Genomic DNA, 20379 nt, shown 5'->3' with positions numbered 1-20379 from the left:
ATAATCACCTATTATGTGGTAGGCCCTGGGAATCCTAAGCCAAAAATAACCATCTCTGCCTTCAAGGAGTTTACATTCTACTGGAATGTAACATATATATATATATGTGTGTGTGTGTGTATATATATATATATATATTATATATATATATATATATATATATATGAACAAGTAAGCCCTCATTATTGAAGAGGAAGAAAAAGAAAAATCAGAGTTTTTTATGTTTAAAGATTTTAAGAAGTAAGGACCTTCAGTACTGAAAGATCTGTAAATCAATAAAAATTTGGCACCCTGTCATTGGTAAATCACTGAGCTAGATGATTTCTCCACATGGCTTCTAACACTATCTCTTTGGTTCAGAATTGTTTGATTGTGAGAAAGTAGAGAAGGAAATAGATATTTGGAATTTGAAAGATTTTCTACTCAAGTTTTAACCTTCTGATTTCCAGGATTTAATATAAGTAGAACAGATAATTCAGTTGTCTTCTGAGCTTTTCCTTAAGAGCATATTTCAGTAGCTGAAAGTTCTAACATGTTTAAATAGTACACCTCCTGTCTTTTGCCAAATAGGCAATTTTCCTCTCTGTTAACCTTTTCCCCTTCTCCCCCATTGGAGGGGGATGATTTCATTAGTATGTGAATTCCCAGTGATGAAACTCCTCTACACCAAAGCAGAGCAGCACCTCCTCTGAAGTTTGTCATCTTAGAGAGAGGCCTAGAACACTGAGAATTTAAGTTAACTTGCTTAAGGTCACACAGACAGGCATGAACCTTATTGAACTTTAAAAACTTGGTAGCACCAAACTCTGACTATGGCTCCTCAACAAGGTTTTTACATACAGATAGTAACAGCTATTAGAGTGCTGGGCCTGGAATCCAGAAGGCTGCTTTTCGTGAGTTCAAATCTGGCCTCAGACCCTTACTAGCTATGTCACCCTGGGTAAGTCACTTAACCTTGTTTGTCTCAGTTTCCTCATCTGTAAAATGAGCTGGAGAAGGAAATGGCAAGACACTCCAGTATATTTGCCAAGAAAACCCCAAATGGGGTCTCGAAGAGTTGAGCATGACTGAAAATGACTGCACAACAAGGACTTAGGTTGGCCATGGCCTCTCATACATGGTTTTATTCATGAGTCACATGATTGTATCAGGATCTATGGTATTAAACACTGTTCAGAATACATAGGACTTCAACTGGAACTTGAAATATATATATATATATATATGTGTGTGTGTGTGTGTGTGTGTGTATATATATATATATATATATGTATATATATACATATATATGTATATATATACATATATATATATATATATATATATATTTTTTTAAGAGAATCTCCTTTCTCTGTAATCCAGTTTGCGGTTGTAAATGGTGATAGGGTTTTCCTTAGCAGGAATTGGCCTGTATTGTCACCTTATCCTTGCCTTTTAATAGAACTGTTAATACTATATGTTAATCCTTCTATATTTCTTCTAAGTTGGATAACAGCAATAGCAAGTCTTATTCCCTTCAAATGAAATTCTTCTCTTCCTTCAAGGCCCAGCTGTAGTGCAATGATCTCTCTTTTCTTTCTCTCATCTTTGTCCCCCCAACCTTTTCTCTGGCCCTCTTTGGCTTCCTATCTTTCCCTTTCATTGTCTCTCTTCCTCCATCACACTCTACCTTGTACCATATTGACTTATGTGCATATCAATCAATCCATCAATAAATGTTTATTTAACACCTACTGTATGCCAAAAGTTGTGCTAGACACTGATACAAATACACTAATGAAACAATCTCCGTGTTCAAGGAACTTACATTCTAATGACTGAGACAACTAGGACATGCATTTACAAGTATATGTATATATGCATCTATATACGTAATTGCAGAATAAATATAAAAAGAATAAATACAAAATGATTAAATACAAGGCGGTTTGACTATGATCTACTTGAAGGCACAGCCTGTGTGTCTAATTCATTTCATATCCTTCTCACACGTTATTCCCCTATTGGAATGTTACCCCCTTGAAGATACTGTTTTTTCCACTTTCTTTTTTGTATGCTCAAAACTCAACATGATACCTAGCACACACTGAAAGTTCTTAATAAATGCTTCTTGATGACATATTGAGTAGGCCCTCTACAATATGTATGGATTGCATGGGTGAGCTGTTCTTTGGTTCTGAGAAAGAGAGAGAGATTTCTTCCAGCTGGAATAAACAAAAAGTGCTTCTTGGACAGGTGAGAGTTGAGTCAGGTCTCAAAGTGTGGATAGGATTTTGATAGATTTGGAGATATTGATAGGTTGGGAGGAGGGGGAGAATAGATCATTCCAGGTAAAAGCAGGGTCATGAGCAAAGACGTAATTGCTGGGTGAAGATGAGGGAAGTGAGTTATTCACTATCGTGGAAATGTTGTGTTGCTCCCCTTTCTGCACTCTATTATTCAGCCAAACTGGTCCTCTCAGTTCTTTACATATGGCCCTCCATCTCCCATCTCAGTGTCTTTGCACTGACCATCCCCATGCCCAAGATGCATTGCATTCCTACCTCTGCCTCATATATTCACTTTCCTCCTTTATGTGTCACATACACATGAATCTCTCCCGATTCCCCCCCCCCCCCCCCACTGCTGGTATCCTTCAACTCTTCATCATTGGTTCATTTGTTTCAGGGTCTTCCTGACCCTGTTTTCTTGGCAAAGATACTGGAGTGCTTTGCCATTTCCTTCTCCAACTCACTTGACAGATAAGGAAACTGAGGCAAACAGGGCTAAATGACTTGTCCAGGGTCACATAGATAGTGTCTGAAGCCAGCTTTGAGCTCATGAAGATAAGGCTCCCTGACTCCAGGTGCAGTCTGTCCAGTGTCCCACCTAACTAACCTTGTTTTAAATTATCTCATTTTTTTTTTTGCTCTGTATTTGTGTGTGTGTGTGTGTGTGTGTGTGTGTGTGTATACTTTTTGTCTCCCCAGATAGACTATAAGTACTTTGAAAGTAGGTGTTGTTTCATTTTTTTTTTTTGTATTTTATTCCTAGGACCTAGCATAGTCTCTGGCATTTAGTAAGTGCTTAATAAATATTTGTTGGTTGATTGAATGCAAGATTCTTATAGTAGAATAGTTAGAAAATAAGGCTAAAATTTGGGGCTATCTCACGAAGTTATTAAACTATGGATATTCTTTGACCTAGAAATATCTCTACTAGGCCTGTACTCCTAGAGAAAGCAAAGAAAGAAGAAAAGGACCAATGTATACAAAAATAACTTTAGCAGCTCTTTTTGTGGTGGCAAAGGACTAGATACTAAGGGGGTGCCCATCAGTTGGGGAGTGGCTGAACAAATTATGGTATGTGAATGTAAAGGAATTATGTTATAAGAAATGGTGAATGGGCTGTTTTCAGAGAAACCTGGTAAAACCTGTGTAAAGTGAGTAGTGCCAGGAGAGCAAATTAAAGAAGAACAACATTGTTAACAACTTGAAAAGACAAAAGAACTTTGGTTAGCACAGTGACCAACCAAAATTCCAGAGGACTAATGATAAGACATGCTACCCATTTCTCTACAGTGATTGTTTCAGGATAAGTCACTGAGAAAAAAAAAATTTCTTTTAAACTTAGGCAGCGGAGGCCTTTTTTGTTGGCTTGTTTAGGTACAGTTCAGGGATGGGGAGCCTGCATCTTCAAGGCCACTTCTGCCCTCTAGATTGTTGAGAAGTTTAGATTCAGCTGCATTTGAGGACCTAGAGGGCCACATGTGGCCTCAAGGCCACAGGTTCCCCACCTCTGGTATAGTTATTATGAGGGTTTGCCTCCCTCCTCCACAGGGAGAGGGGGGCGTGTAGGTGAGCAAGAAAATAGATTTTTAAATGAGAAAAAATAAATGTGAAACAAAGAAGAAAATGCCAGAAAAAAAAGTAGATGCTAGACTTCTCCAGGCCAAGAAGATTAGATGTCTTCCTTGATGATACAATGAAAAGAGCTTTGGCAGTAGAGTTAGAGGCTCTGGGTTCAGATTTCACCTCTGGAACTCTGTGACTTTGAGCAAGTCACTTAGCCTCCCTAGAGCCCAGTTTTCTCACCTTAAAAAGAGGGTTTGGATTAAATGGCTTCTGAGGTCATTTCCATCTTTAGATCTGTGGTTTCGTGATCCCTCCCAGTAGTGAGGAGCCAATGAAGGTCTTTACATCTTCAAAGATTTCTTTTCAAAGATTAATCTCATAGCAGTATACAGAATGGATTGGGAAAATAAATTACTAGAGGAAGCAAGGCATGGTGCTATACCCCTATAATCCTTGCTTTTAGGGAAGGCTGAGACTACTGGTTCTCTTTGAGCTTTTGAAATCCTAAGTTGTACTAGTATTAAAGCTTTTAGGGTGGACGATGAGCTCCTGGGATACTAGGCTGACTAAGGCGGGGTGAACTGGCTCAGGTTTTAAGCAGTGTAGGTCACAGTTTCCATGTGGCACAGTAGTGGGATTAGGCTATACTTCTAGCCTGGGCAAGATAGGGAGACTCGGTCTCAAAAAAAAAATTGTAAGGGAAAAACCATCAGGAAGAAATCTATAATCAGAGCCATCCCTGAGTCTCCCACTCTTGAGTTTTCCACTGAGTTTCAATAGAACAATAACAAAAACTGGCACTTGTCTAGTCCCTTCAGTTTTGCAGCATTTTATATCTATTATCTCATTTGATCCTTACAAAAACCTGGTAAGATAGATGTTGTCATTACTGTGATTTTACAGATGAGACAACTGAAACTGAGGTAGGTTATTAAGTGACTTTTCCAGGATTTTTCCGGGAATGTAAGACTTGATCAGCATACTCTTGCAGTAAAATAAGACTGTCTTGGGCAAAGAAATTCCATGAAACATGTTTTTGGAGATTACCATTCCATTTCTTTATTTTTTATATTAATGTACATCCACTGATTCCGCCCATCCCCACAGTCTTCTTTTGTAATAAATGTGTTGTCAAATAAAACCAGTCAACACATTGGCTGTTTCTCCAAACACATACACCTCGTTCCACAGTTCTCTGCTGAGAGGCAGAAAGCATGCTTCCCCATACATCTTCTAAAATAATAATCCTACCATGCCTGTTCCTAATGCATTCTCCCAAATTCTGTGCTGACTCACATGGCTTTTGATCACTGCTATGAATTCCTCTTTGTACCTTCAGTTTGATTCTTGCATGAACTTGAGACTGAATCAACACATCTAGTTTATTCTTTTAGAACCACTTTTCTTTCCTTAGAAGGGTTATTTCTTTTAGGCTATAATCAGCCCCGTCCTATGTCTGGTAGATAGATGTTTAGCATGATATCAGGGAAAGAGTGTTGCATTTGGAATAGGAAGAACTGAGTTCAAATGCTAGCGTCACCATCTACTACCTGTGTGACCTTGGGTCACCTCTCTGGACCTTCTTAGTTTTCTCATCTGGAAAATAAGGAGTTTGAATTAGATGACCCATAATGTTCCTTTTAGCTCTGAATCTATAGTACAATGAGCACCTCCAGCACGCCTGCTTCCCTAGTTCTTCCTCACTGCACCCCAACCCCAACATATAGGGGTCAGAGAGAAGTGGGAAGGTCATTTTTTTTTCCTACTACCACTACCAAGTTTGACCTCTTAGGAATTATTTTGTAATTTTTAAAAAATTTTATACCTAAATGCAAAATGAGAAAAAAAGTCTGTCATGTACACAACAGGCCATAAAAGAAGATTCAATAAAAAACAATAAATTTCCATTTGAAGAAAACCTATATAATAAATATATTGTTTTCAAAGCTACCCAGCTTTTCTTTGCTTCTTTGTTCTCTTAGGAATTTTTTGATCCCCACAGCCTGATCAGGTCATGGAAAATCACCTTTCTCTAATTTGTCCAAGACAAGACTAGATTTTATTCTAAAGTATCTTTTACTCAGAAACTAAGGAGGCATGGAGAGGGAAAAAAAAAGAAATTTATTTTACTATATAAATTCCTAAACTAAAAGCATACCCAGAGGCTACCTTGCCCCATTCATTATCTGGATAAAGAGACTGTGAAAAGCTAGACCAGAATATTAAGACTTCTAGCCTGAGGTACCAATGGTAAGTTTAATAGCAGTCTCTTTTCCTCTTAGAATCTGTCTTTTTATCTTTCTTCTCTGGACTCAGGCTAAGCTATACTAATTCTCTACTGAAAAGCAAGGCAAGAGAGATCCTTCCCTGCTATGCCTCCTCCCCCTTCCCTGAACATAATACTAAAGTATATTACTGAAATATATTTGTGTTACTTTCCATTTATGTTCACAGTTCTCAATTTTGAAACAGATATTTATATTCACCACTTGAAAAAAAACCCTCCATATTAAGTTGCTATTTATGTATGGTTTTCTTAATGGATGCCTACCTGTCTCCCTTTGAAGGTCATTGCCTCCCCACCGGTAGAAAAATAACTTGGCAGCCCTGTCATTATAATGATAATAATTATAGAATGTTATAAAGTGAAAAGTATAGTTTGTGAATCCTCACTTAAAAAACTAGATCCAGAAGATTGTCAGACTTCCATGGTTTTCTCCATAGGTCAGTGTTTTGTTTTAAGGAAGATGTTTTATAGACTGCTGTGTGTATAGATATATTTATACATACATACATAAATATGTCTATATATATACACATATGTATATGTATTATATATGAACACATGTGATATTGTTGCCATAATTCATAGATAGTTATATGTGTGCTTTTTTTTTAAAGCAAAAGTGGTGCTAAATGATAAAATGTCAGGCCCAAAGTCAAGGAGATTCATCTTCCTGAGTTCACTTAACCCTGTGAAATGAGCTGGAGAAGGAAATGGCAAACCACTCCAGTATCTTTGCCAAGAAAACCCCAAACAGGATCACAAAGAGTCAGACATGACTGAAAAATGACTGAACAACAACAACAACGTATAGATATAGAAGTATGGAAGTCTTTTCTCTAAGAGTCTAGTATTTTCTTCTAAATTTTACCTATTTTCTTGCTTTTAAAAAAGTTTTTCAAAGCTTTTATATTTTTAATTAGTCATTTTCGAACATACTGCCTTGTAGCAATCAAGCAGAGCAAGCCAATACATGTGTTCTTTGAAATTATTGTTGGTCATTATGATTAATCTAAATTCAGCTGCCTTTTCGTTATTGTGTTCATTTACATTATTATAGCCGTTGTGAGTATGATTCTTTCTTTTCAGTTCTCTTGATTCTTTTTTCTTTATTCTACATTATTCCATACAGATATTTTCATGCTTCTCTGAATTCCTCAGACAAAATAACGTTTTATTTAATTCATGTACCATAATCTGTTCAGTCGTTCCCCAGTTGATGAACACCTACTTTGTTTCCAGATTTTTGCTACCATGAAAAATGCTTCTATAAATACCTTGGTACATACGAGATCTTTGTTTCTATGGTTGACCTACTTAAAATGAATGTCCAGTAGGAGAATCTCTGGGTCAAAATGTATGAACAGTTTAATAACTTTTCTTGTATAATTTCAAATTATTTTCCAGAATGGTCTTTCCAGTCCATAGCGTTTGGGATGTTTCTGGATATCAAATATGAAGGGTCTAATAGATAATTATTTGGTGATGCAGAATTCAAGATCAAGAAGGAGACTAGAGATGGGTAGATAGATAGATAGATAGATAGATAGATAGATAGATAGATAGATATCTGGAGTTAAATCATAAAGGGAGAATATATATATGTAGAAGAGGGCCTTGGTGAAAAATACAGTTTCATTTCATACCAATGATTAGTAAATCAGTCAACAACCATTTATTAAGTGCTTACTACATGGTAGGCACTATGTTGAATACAAAGAAAGAAAAAAAAGAATAAAAAAAAAGCAAAAATATGGTCCTTATTCTCAAGGAACTCATATTCTAATGTGGGACACAATATGTAAATAAATATGTGCATTCAAAATATATACAAAGTAGATGGAAGGTAATTTCCAAGGAAAGGCACTAGCCCTGGGTTGAGGCAGGGAGAGGAGAAGGAGGGAAGATGAAAACGGGGAAAGATCTACAGAAAGTAGTGAGTTTTGAAGGAGATAAGAAAATCCAGGGATGAGAAATAGAGGGAGATCATTCTAAGCATGGGAGACAGCCATTGAAAAGGCTCTCAGGAGTCAAGAGATAGAGACAGAGCATCATATGGGAAGAACCTCAGGGATGCAGATATTGCTGGATTGTAAAGTTGTAGAGGGAAACACCATGTGTTTTTCGCTTAATCACTGTAGGCAATGTACTAAGCAAATCTAAGTTGCAGAGATGGTGCCAGCCTACATTAGTAGATGGAGTTTCCTTACCAGGAATGTTCTATGCCAGTGAAATCACAGGATCAGTGTATGTCTGTCTATCATTTTACAGATTAAGAAAGGGAGGCAAAAATGGTTAAGTGACCAGTTGTTTTCAGTTGTGCCCAACTTTTCATGACCTCACTTGAAGTTTTCTTGGCAGAGATGCTGAAATGGTTTGCCATTTCCTTCTCCAGCTCATGTTACAGATTAAGAAACTGAGGCAAACATGGTTAAGTGACTAGTGATTTTTCAGTTGTGTCAAACTCTTCATGACCCCATTTGGGGTTTTCTTTGCAAAGATCCTGGAATGATTTGCCATTTCCTCCTCCAGTTTATTTTACAGATGAGGAATCTGAGACAAACATGGTTAAGTGACTTGCCCAGAGTCATACAGCTAAGAAGTCTCTGAGGCCAGATTTGAACTCAGGAAGGTGAGTCTTCCTGACTCCAGGCCCAGCATTCTATCCACCGCACCACCTAACTATCTTTGCGTATGAATATGTGCATAAATATATATTATCTATATGTATGTGTGTATGTGTGTGTGTGTGTGTGTGTGTGTGTATCTTCACAGTGACTCCATGAGATGGATCACTTAAGGATTATCGATACCTTTTTGTGGAAGAGTAAATTGAGGCTTAGAGTTATTACTGAACTGACTTACCACAAGTTACATAACTTAAAGGTCATAGCAGCAGAAGACCAGCCCAGGCCTTCTGATTCTAAAGCAGGTGCTCTTCCCACCTCACCAAATAATTGCCTCTGTCAAGAATATCTCCCCCTTTCATCTCATAAATCCCATCTGTTTATAAAGACCTGTCTAAAATGCCTCTCTTTCATGAAGTCTTTATTAATGGATGTAATTTCTCCCTCCTCTACACTCTCATAATCCTTTATATCCCTCTTTTGACTACCTTGTTCTGTTATGACTTACACACTTAGAGGCTAGTATGGTATATTGGAACATGTCACTGGACTTGCAGTCAAGACTTGGATTCTTCTGGTCAAGATTTATCATTTGCTAGTGATGTGACCTTGGGTAGGACACAACCTCTCTGGACCTCAATTTCCTATCTGTACAATGGAGATAATGATACTTGTGCTACATAACTCATAGGGTTGTTGTGAAAATCAAAGAAGAATAGATGAAGAAATGCATAAATAAACAAACAGTGCTTTCTACATTTAAAAATAATAAATAGCTATAAATATTATTATTATTCCTTGAGGTCAGAAATCTTATCTTACTCATCTTTGTATTCTTGGCAGTATTTAGCATAGTGCGATGCACATGGGTGACCAGGAAATATTTGTTAAATTCAAATGAGCATTTTAGGAACATTGTGTCTACCTGCCATAGATATCATGTATCTGGCTTTCCAAATAGTTTCATCAGTGTCACTTGGGAACCATGTTTCCTGGAACTGCAAAAAGATCTATGATTATGAGGGTAGAGAACTGTCCCCACCAAAGCAGATCCCAATTTGAATCATAAATGTGTTGACTGTCAAGTGAGGGTCAAGGAGGATAAGTGACCTTCCTAGCCAGGGTCACATAGCTAGTGTCAGAAAAAAGGTTTGGAACTCAGGTATTCCTGACACTAACAAGAACTCTGTCGATTAAGCACTGCCACTGGCTCTGCTTAATATAAAAGTTCAATAAGGGAGAATTAAAATAAGGTTTAGAAACCAATCCAAACAGCAAACATAGAAGTAAGGTCGTGATGGTCTAGGTATAAGTGAGAACATATTTAACAGTGGGTAAACCAAAGTATCAGCTGATGGTTGAGCTAAAGTGTAGGTACTGGTAAGTAAAAGAAATTCCATGAGAATGTGCTCGAGCCACAGTTCCCAGAGATGTGACTTATCTGTGGTATCGGGAGAAACAACGGGATGTGGTTGAAGCTCAGTTATCAAAGATGGATCATCCCCTCCTCCCTCTTTTTTTTTTTTTCTGTAAGCAAAAATTCAGAGGCTGTATGGTCAGAAAGGCCGAACTGCAACTGGCTACAGACCCTGCAAATACTGGCTAAAGCCGCAAACCAAAGCGTGGTCTTGTGTGGGTGCAATTTAGAACAGACTGATTTATCTGAGCCCTTCATTTTGAAATGGGCAGCACTTGTACATAACAGAAGAGTCATGTTTCTGGGTGTGCATGCTTGAGGGAAAGAGGTTATTTGTGGATAGAGCAATTAGTGTATTTTGCTACAAGTGTTTGTACCTTTCATGTGTATTTCCTGTGTCTATAGGAAGTGAGAATAAGCCTGTGATTTGTGTTCTAGGCCATTAGGCTTATATGAAATGCCACAAGAAAATCATTGCTTTGAGTCCTGGGGTCTTTTGCTCTACTATTTCCTTGTTTCTTTTATCTAATCATTGTGATCTATGGATTTTTAAGGCTTTGCATTTTTACATACTGTTTTAACGTAAAGATAGCATCTTATAGGTGAAACAGTTAAAGATAGAATAGCCAATAAGTCAAAAAATTTTCAGTTTAAGCAAAATTCTTCTCACACCCTATCCCCAGCTTAATTTGATAGCATTTATAGATTACCTGTTCTTAGGATACTGTGAGTTCTCTACAGAGTGCTAACAAGAGGTAGTCCAGCCTTAAAATAATGCCTAAAGTTCTTAATGCTGTGAGTCCAACAGTTCCTGAAACATGGCATAAGTTTAGACATTAGCATTCTTGGTTAAATTACTATATTGGTCCCGATATAGGCCCATACACATATGCACACATACATACTGATTCGCATAAAACTTGAGGTCAGCCCAAATTCATTTCAATTCATAGCACATGTAAGACTTGGTGAGGCAGAGGATCCTTATTTCAACTCCCATTCATAGAGATGAGCTGGTCCCCCAGAACAAGGATGTCTACATCCCCTTGTCAAGGTTAAAGGGCAGCACTGAGGGACAGCAAGGTTTCTTTCTAAACTTTTGTCATCTTGCTTCTGCATTCTGGTGTGTCTTCGGTATCGGTTGCTAAGCAGATGTGTAGAGCATTGGATAGAGAACCTGCTCTCCATGCCTGGAGTCAGGAAGGCCTGAGTTCAAATCCTTCCTCAGAACTGACTAGCTGTGTGACCTTGGGCAATTAATTTCACTTCTCTGTACCTCAAATTCTTCATCTGTAAAATGGGAATAAAAGTTCTTGCTTCATAGGGTTGTTGTGAGTGTTAAATGAGATAACATCTGTAAAGCCCTTTTGAAACCTTAAGGCTTTATATGAGTGCTAAGCTGTCATTATCAATGAGCATTTATGATGGGATTTTTACTGAGAAGGTATATCAGGAACCGAAGTACAAATGTTTTCCTGCCAACACCCAGTGCATATGCTTCCTCATACCACCTCAGTCCTTGAGGAGCATAGGCTCAAATTTAATGCAGTTGCTTCAGAGCATATACTCTCATCAGATTAACTTCTGCGTGTAGCATAGCAGATGGACTAATTACTCCTTCTTGGCTGTCCTTATGCCACCGCTATGCCAAGTCAGTTGGGTCTCTTGGGCTTTTGTTCTTCACTAGGCCCATTTGCCCACAGATTCTGTCAGGATTCCTGTCACTACACCTTTAGAAGCTTCCTTTTCTGACCTTTCCCAGGTCACAAGATTGTAGCCTGTTCTGCTCCTTCTCCAATATTCCTAAACCTAAGGCAGAAGAAATTAGACACAAAAGGGACAGAAGCAAAAGAAGGGCCATGTGCCCATGGCTTTCATATTGACCCAGATGGGAATAGCAGGCTACTGATCTTAGGTCTTTCTCCCCACTTATGGCTTAGGACAGTCATTGCCACCTCACTTAAAAATGCAGCCAGGACAGAGACAAAGTGAGAGGTTTGCTTTGGCCAGTTACTGTCTTTTGAATGCATTTGCAACTCTGGCTCTGCAGCTAATTGAAAGTCTATTTCTTCAGCAAAGAGTCAGCAGATCATGAACAGTGATACTGGGCTCCTTCATTCAGTGCTATCCAACGCTGTCAGAAGAGACTTACGAAATGTGCATGATCCCAGAATTGAGCCCTGGTCGGCCAGTCCCCCATTATAAATTCCACAAACACTTATCAAGATCATTACCATGTACTAGATGGATATAGTAGATACTACTATGTGCTAGTAATACAAAAACGCTTCCAACTCTAAAATTCTATGATTATTTGAAAAGTGGTATAGTTCATCAAGGACCAAAAAATGTGATACAAGGTGAAATGTACGAGGAGCCACAGGGCAGGCAAGTCAGGGAAAAATCAAGGAAGGTTTCATGGAGGACACCCTGAGCCACACCTTAAAAGGAAGAGGGAGAACTTCAGTAGCAGGAGGTGTGGAGACTGCCCTCTAAGCATGGGGAATGGCTTTTGTGAACATAAGAAGACAGAAAAGTTCAGCTTGGCACCAGGTAGCAGTCTGGTTGACTAAAGCATCATGTGCTGGAAGAGAAATTATATAACATAAAAATAGAACTTTGAATAGAGGCAAATTGTGGAGGGCCTTCAATGCCAGGTTAAGCAGGTCTTAATGACACCAGGTAGCTCAGCAGAACTTTTGATTGCCCCTCCCTCCACCCTCCACTGCACCCCCTCACCTCCAACAATGATAGCAGAAGCACTAATCACAGCTTTGGTACCAACTACATACAGTGGACATTGAGGGAGCCTGTGCTGGAGTCCCCACTTACTGTTGATGTAAGGGTAAAGGAGGCAGATCCCTCTCACTTGCACGGTCCCTGATGTGGATGTCTGCATCTCCGGCTAGGGGGATGTTGCTGCAAATCCCTTCAATTCCATCTCTTCCCCCATATTTCAGAGGGTGGAGAAGATTTCTTGTTATTGTTCATCCTACGTTCTTGAGGAGGTCCAATGACATCATGAGGGTGATGTCTTGACCTGTGAGTGAATTGGATTTAAGTGAGGCAGAGCTGTGCAAAGTCATCAGCCTCACCCTGTCTTCCACAGCCATAGAAGACCAGAGGCATGATTTTTTAAATATGGGTCTTGGGAGGAAATCTGGACTTCCCTTCCGCAAAGAGTTTGCACCTTGTCCTCAGCCTATCAATTTGTAAATTGCTAACCTTTGGGCTGTTGCTCCCTAAGGTAGCTGTGAAAAATAGATAGTAATGGTGAAATACAGACATGGTGGATCCCGTGGAATAGTGGGAATTTCAAGCTGTACAACTTGCACAGGTAGCTGCTCTAGGTGTGGTGTGTGGGAGAAATAGAACCAGTCAGAGTGACCCAACTGTGTTAGCCTGTTCTCATAGTCTCAGAAAGCCTGATGAAATTCTCAAGTTTAAGTATTCTCTCCCAAAATACAGAGGAGTCAGTCATGCAGAGTATTTGTTTTTAGGTTGTACAAGCATTTTTTCTTTCAAATAGATCTCATTTGAAAAGGGCTAGAGCTGCCTATAATACATATAATATTGTTCCTGGTTGTTTTGTTTTTGTTTTTAGTCTAGTGTCCAGGAAGAGAAAAACAGAAGTTATGGGGAAATACTGAAGCATGGGGAAAAGAATCCCTTTATTTCGTTTTCCTAGCGTGAGAAAGTATACAGAGAAAATAATGATTAGACTAAAAAGAGGAAGAAGAATGTTTTCAGAATTGCAAAATATCAGGAAGGACCTTAAGCACAATCTGCTCCAACCCCTTCATTTTATTGATGAGATAACTGAGGCCTGAGGGGTCAAGGGAATGCAGTCAGGGGGAATGCAGGGATGGGGCAACAGAGAAAGTGGTGTTGTTTGGTGTATATTGAACCCGTGAAATTAATTTTCCCAAGATATAGTTGATAAAGGTTGAAAATGTAAATGAGATCAAAAGGGCTTTAGATGGATTAACATAGAGCAGTTCCAGAAAGAACTGGCAGATGGGATTGCTGAGCCCCTATCGGTGATATTTGTAAGATCATACAAAGTGGAAGAGGCATCACAAGACTGAAGAAGAGCAAATCATGTACTAATTTTCAAAAACATACAAATATGGTCTGTTTCTACATGCAAAACAATGCACATGAATGTTTGTACAAGTAAAGCATGCATAAATGACTGAGAAATATTAAATCTGGAAATAGACATTTTTAAAGTTTCTTTTTTAGTGTGAATTTAATCATCAAGAATTAAACAATTTAATAAAGATGAGCAAGAAAGGATTATGTAAAAATTTAAATTTCATAGATATAGTTTTAAAGGATATATGTATATATATGTATATAAAGACACACACACTTTAATTTTTTTCTCAGAAATATTCCATTTCCTGGATGTTGTTGGCTAAGGAACTATAAATATTTGTTTTGCGTTATGTAGCATTTGAATAAGGATAAAGGAAAAGCTATTAATTTCAAGTGACTTATGTTTGCCAACAATTTAGATTCATCTTTGTTATTTTTAGGAACTCGAATAGTGTGGGAGGCTTTGAATAAATAATAGACTGTACATATCCTTAAAATAACTTTCTTTAACTGATAGAAGCCATGTGAGAAAGAGGTATAAACAATTGTATTTAGCCCCGTTTTTCGCCAATTTCTGACTTTGTCTGGACTTAGTTTTCCCTCACACCAAAGAATCCTTATTCTTATATGAACAGTAAGAGATACTGGGCAAAAAGAGAAATGCATCTAATTTTAATTTTCATTCTTATTAATAATCTGACTTATTTCAACTGCTGCATAAAACAAAACTTTTAAAGCTGGAAACAAGGGGCAGATACGTTTCACAGTGGTTAGAGCATCGGCCCTGAAGTCAGCTGTGTGATCCTGGGCGAGTCACTTAACCCCAAAAGCTGGAAACAATACAATGAAAAAGCTACCTCTTGCATTAGGCCTTCCCCAAGAGCTCATTTTGGTGGCAACATTTTCCTTCTTTGACCAGGATAAAACATTGCACTTAGCATGTACTATTATACATCTTAGTGAGGGCAGAAACTAGGCAGATGACTTCCAACTTCGAATCTTTAGCACCGATTTCTTTCCTCTCCTTCCACTTTTAGAACACGTTTTATGTGATCATAGATTTAGAGCTGAAATCACCATCTGGTCCAACCCCCTCATTTGAAAAAAATGTATCTGTAGCTTTTATTTTCACATTTTCCCCCTTCCCCCCTCCATCACCATTCTCCCTCCCCTTCCCAGAGAGCCATCCTTTATAACATTTTTTCAGTAATAAAAAGGGGAAGAAGAGAAAACTAATTTGCAAAACTGATCAATACATTGGGAAAATCTGACAATATATGCACTGTTCACACCTGTGCCCCACCCCAACCTCTGGAAAAGAATGAGGGAAAGTATCCCCTAATATCTCTTCCTTGGGACCAAACTATGTTCCTTGTAGTTTTGCAACATCCATTTGCAATTTTTTTTGTGTCAGACCCCTCATTTTATAAATTGAGGAAACTGAGGACCAGGAAAATGAAGTGACTTGCCCAAGATTACAAAGGTAGTAAGTGGCAAAGCTGGAATTGTAATCCACATCCACAGACTCCAAATACAGTGCTTTTGCCACTGAGCCAGACTTGCCTTCTTCGGTTGGGAGTCCCACTGGCATCTCAAATTTAGCATGAGTAAAACTGAGCTTATCTTTTCCCCCTAACTCAGCTCCTCCCTATTGATTTCTCTCAGTGATACCATCTAGTCTCTACGTTTAAAAAGTTGTGTTGTTTTTTCTCATCCTTCCTCTTTTATATCCTATCAGTTACCAAGTCTTATGAATTCTACCTCAGCAATTTCTCCCAAAGCCACTCCCTTTTCTCTGATCCTATTATCCAAAATTACCATAATATTTAGTATTATCAGTGTAATTTTGATCTCTCAGCTGTTGGGCAGGATTATTTCACCACATATAATACACATCATTTAACCTTATTTTAATGCTTTAGAATCTATAATGGGATTCGGTAGTGCTTTGGGGTTATCACTTTGGCATAGTAATTAGAATTCTGGGCTTGGAGTCAGGAAGACCTGGGTTCCATGTTACATGATTCTCAGCAAATTTCTTAACTTCTTCATAATCTCAGGCACCTCTTGAAGACTTCACTGCAATATGAATAGAGAGTGAAAAGTGAAGAAAGTGACCACAGTAGGAGATGAAATCACAATTGTTTGACTATTCAAGATCAACTTTGTGAATGTCAAATCTTCTACTATTCCTCATCCCCATTTCAAATTAGACTTTCCTTCTTGGCATCTTATAACTCCTCTTATATTCTATTCTTCATGAAAGGATATATTTAATTTCTTATCTCTCCCCTCCCCCTCCCCCCATCTCCAGGAACAGTTTAATTTTTTCAAAAGGTTTAAAAGCTGTTTATGTGTGAATTCCAAGGGAAAGAAAGGAGAACCATCTTTCTGGCAAGCCCACCACAAAGTCATGTCGAAAATGATTTTCTTCAAGTTCTAGCAAGAACATAGCACATATAGGTAAGATTCAAGCACCCTATTCCATTGTGAGTTTCTAAACTTTCTTGAGGTCAGGTACTAGAAATACGCCATTGGTTCCTGTTCTGTTTCATTCCTTCCGGACTTCCATCAGCTAGCATCAGAGAGTAGTTGGTATCAATGGCAATACCACAATTGGTGTTGGGGTCTCTGGTCATGTGGACATAGCCTCAGTCTCCCCAGCTCTTACCTCAGCTGTTCTTGATGACCTGATGGCTTTTCTGTGCTTTATCCTCTCCTTCAAAGCTTTATCTCCACCACTACCATCACCCTTCCTGCCCTGCCCCACCCCAGAATTGTGTGGTCTAGATTTTCTGGATAACTATTGCAGTTTGTATCATAATAAATCCCTGAGCTATGGAAAGAGAATCTGTCACAGCAACCACTGATGACTACAGAAATGGATTCCTGAGCCTGTTGGAGAATGTTCTCTTCTCATAAGGGCGTGGTAACAAAACTAATCATTGGCAGCAGAGAATCCTGCCTTGCACTTGCAGTCGCCATCCTCAGTGATGTAACAAAGTCCCCAGAAGTGCCCTCTTTCACCTTGACGTACTAGTAGCTGACTTGAGAGAAACCAATGAAACCTCCTTGGCCTTCTTATTGATTTCTCTCAGTGGCACTCAGTGGTATTCCAGCAGCAGTCTGCCGGGTTCTACTCACTCAGGGATGCTAGCTTACCTGCTTTGCAGAAGTGCTGTCCCTCCAGGGACCCAGTGGCACTAAAAGCCCAGCAAGAGCTACAATTATTCAGAGCTTTGACAGGGGTGACATAGTCATGCTTTACAGTGAGCTTCATGAATGTTAAACCTACTGTTTTCTGACCAGATGATCTGTAGCCCAGAATCTTCTCTCTGAATTCTTCCTTGCTCATGTACCAAAGTGGCTCATGGCCAGTCTATATGTGTGCTTGTCTATAATGGAGTCCATGTGATGTAGCTTGATCTTCCTCAGGTTCTGTTTCCATAGGGATGTCCTCCAGTTCTCTTCGTGCTCTGTTGCCAGGATTTCCATAGCGTCCAATGAGCATCTCTCTGGAATAGCAAGATAATGAGAGCTCCCCAGTGCCAGTCCCAGACAGAGGGCAGCCTTTAAGAGACAAAACTCCATTGTTGGCTGAAACAGAAGAGAAAGAGGAAAGCTTAAGTATAGCATACTTGTGTATGTGTTATGTCTTTCCTGCTATATTGTTAACGTCACAGATAGTGATCATGTCTTAATTATCTTTGTACTCTAGCATGATCATTTCCACATGATAGGTGCTCATTGAATGGTTGCTGAATGAGAAAGTAATTCAAAGATCCTAGGTTGTAGATATATAATAGGGAGATTGCTAAATAAACCAGCTGTTACTGGAGAGAGAGAGAGAGAATGAATATATGAGTGTTACCTTATTTTGGAAATTATACCCATTTACTCCTTTCTGAAGCCCCAGAGAAATGAATATGAATGAAATGAAATGAATCCAAGTCTTATACTTGAATTTTGAGGACTTTCCTTACCCTTGTTAGTTTTTGTGGCAGAGGAAATAATGACCCTGTGATCCCATTCCTGGGGTGTCAGCTCCTGGCCACTTTAAAGGTCATCTAGACTTTCAGGCCACACTTGAGATAGAATACTCTCAGCAACCCAACAACCCAAGTGATCTTCTGGGTTCTACCAGAAGCCGTCAGACGCAGGAAACCCACCACTGCCAAGGTCCTTTTCTACTTTTTAATATCTTGTACTTACTAGAATTTGTCAATTTTTGTAAATTCCTCCCAGTAGAATATGAGCTACTTGAGACTTTACCTTTGTATCCCTGATACATAACACTGTAGTTGGCACAAGTAAGCCCCTAATAAATGCTTGTTGAATTGAAATGAATCATTAACACTGCAGGGTCTTGTTTGTTGAAAAAGTAATTGTTGAATATAAGTTAACTGAATGGATGCAAGGATGTGGTCTGATACTAAAAAAATTATAAAAGCTTATATATTCTTTTTCATAGCATCAGATGCTCGTATATTTAGAGCTAGAAGTACCCTTAAAGGTCATCTAATTCAGCACTTCTTAACCTGTTGGGGGTCATGACCTCATATGGGGTCTCGACCCACAGTTTAAGAAGTGCTGATGGGGTCAGAAGTGGAAAAAGTTTGAAAAGCCCTGATCTAGTCCACAAGTGTCAAACACATAGTTTAAAACACTCCTGAGTGCTGCCTGAACCAGATTAAAATGTAACTGGGAAATATTTAACAAAATAAATAAAAACGCAATAAAATATAGATAATACTACATTTTGAATCTAAGTCAATATGTGACCCGCAGAGATCCTTGTGTATGGGCCCCCATTTCTATTTGTGCTTGATGCCACTGGTCTAGTCAGACCTCTTTGTTCTCATCTTTTCATCATGGATCCAATCCAATAAACTTTTATTTAAGTGTTTACTATGTGCCAGGCATTGTGCTAACCGTTGGGTATCCAATTAATAAAAAGAAAGTCCCTGCCCTCAAGGAGCTTACAGTCTAATGGGAGGAGACAATATGCAAGAGGAGGTAGGAAAGCAAGGTGGGGAGTTTGATGGAGTTGAAGCCAGGCAGAGCATCAAATAAAAAGTGGAGGAATACCACCTACATATGGATAGACCAGTCTGAAGTGATTTATATACAGAGGAGAGGGAGGCTTGATGACTGTACAGCTTCTTACTGACGTTAGTTTCAGATTACATTTGCTCTGGTCCATGATAAACAAGTTGAGGCCAAAAATCAGAAGTTTTTGCCAACAACTGGACACCTGAGACCAAAGGAAACACTAATTCTCATGAATTTGAGTTCTCACTGGGTCTGGAGTTCCCATACTACTGGTGTGTGCCAAATCCAGAATTTCTGGGTCCTCACCTGGGAACTGGTCCTACCAGATGCACAACCTATCCAACATTCTAGAGGCCATCTCTTGCTCTTTGATTATCTTGGGGAAACTAAGAATCTGCAAGACAGAGACACTCATGTGAGACAAAGCCCAGAAGGCTATCCACATTGTTAAGGCATCTTAACAACCTGATAGAACTCACTGTACAATATCAAAACAGGACCAGCCAGCCAGCTAAATCTAGTACTTCCTTCTTCCCTCCGACAGATTGATCATGACCCTTCAGAACAGATAAATTGACTACCATAGGGAAGAGGTCCTTCAACCCATTTCTGCCTCTGTCCTGAATGGGCTCACTGCTAGATTATGATGTAACTTTATTCCTTTATACAGAAGGGCTCTTCAGTTCTGTTTTATTGTTGAAGAAACCACATTGACCACCCGAATTTGTTTCTAAAGCAAAAGCTTTAAAGCCTGAGGGAAAGACTACCAATTCCCTAATTACATCAACCCCTTTGAGAATGTAAATAAGGCCTTCCTCCTCAGCCTCACTGTAGTTTCCATTTGCTAGAGATGTGCGTCTTTCTGAATACTCTCTCTGTAGAATATAAGTTCCTTGAAGGCAGGTGGTTGGTTTTGTTTTTTATTTTGTATCCCCTGAGACCACCACAATGCCTGGTACTTAGCTATCCATAAATCTGACAGCTAATAAAACTAGCAGCTTTCAAAGTAAGAAATACAGGCCATTTGAAACAGGACTACAAATGGCCATGAAGGTGCTGTGGAAT

General features: G+C 38.9%; 1 protein-coding gene across 2 annotated transcripts in view; it reads left to right on the top strand.

Annotated features, from left to right (window-relative positions):
• DSE (dermatan sulfate epimerase) overlaps positions 1-20379 on the top strand; it is a 94712-nt gene that overhangs the window by 10854 nt on the left and 63479 nt on the right. The window contains exon 2 of one of the 2 annotated variants that reach the window (XM_078155182.1): positions 8650-8749. The exons of the other annotated variant lie outside the window; for it this stretch is intronic. The gene's annotated coding sequence lies outside the window, so the exon portion shown is untranslated. The remainder of the gene's footprint in view (positions 1-8649; positions 8750-20379) is intronic. 2 annotated transcript variants of the gene reach the window in all.

The sequence above is a fragment of the Phascolarctos cinereus genome, unplaced genomic scaffold (genome assembly GCF_003287225.1).
Source record: "Phascolarctos cinereus isolate Bilbo 61053 unplaced genomic scaffold, phaCin_HiC Scaffold_5;HRSCAF=322, whole genome shotgun sequence".
NCBI classification, from domain to species: domain Eukaryota; kingdom Metazoa; phylum Chordata; class Mammalia; order Diprotodontia; family Phascolarctidae; genus Phascolarctos; species Phascolarctos cinereus.
Note: the sequence above shows the minus strand (reverse complement) of the source record. Positions and strands in the feature narration are given on the sequence as shown.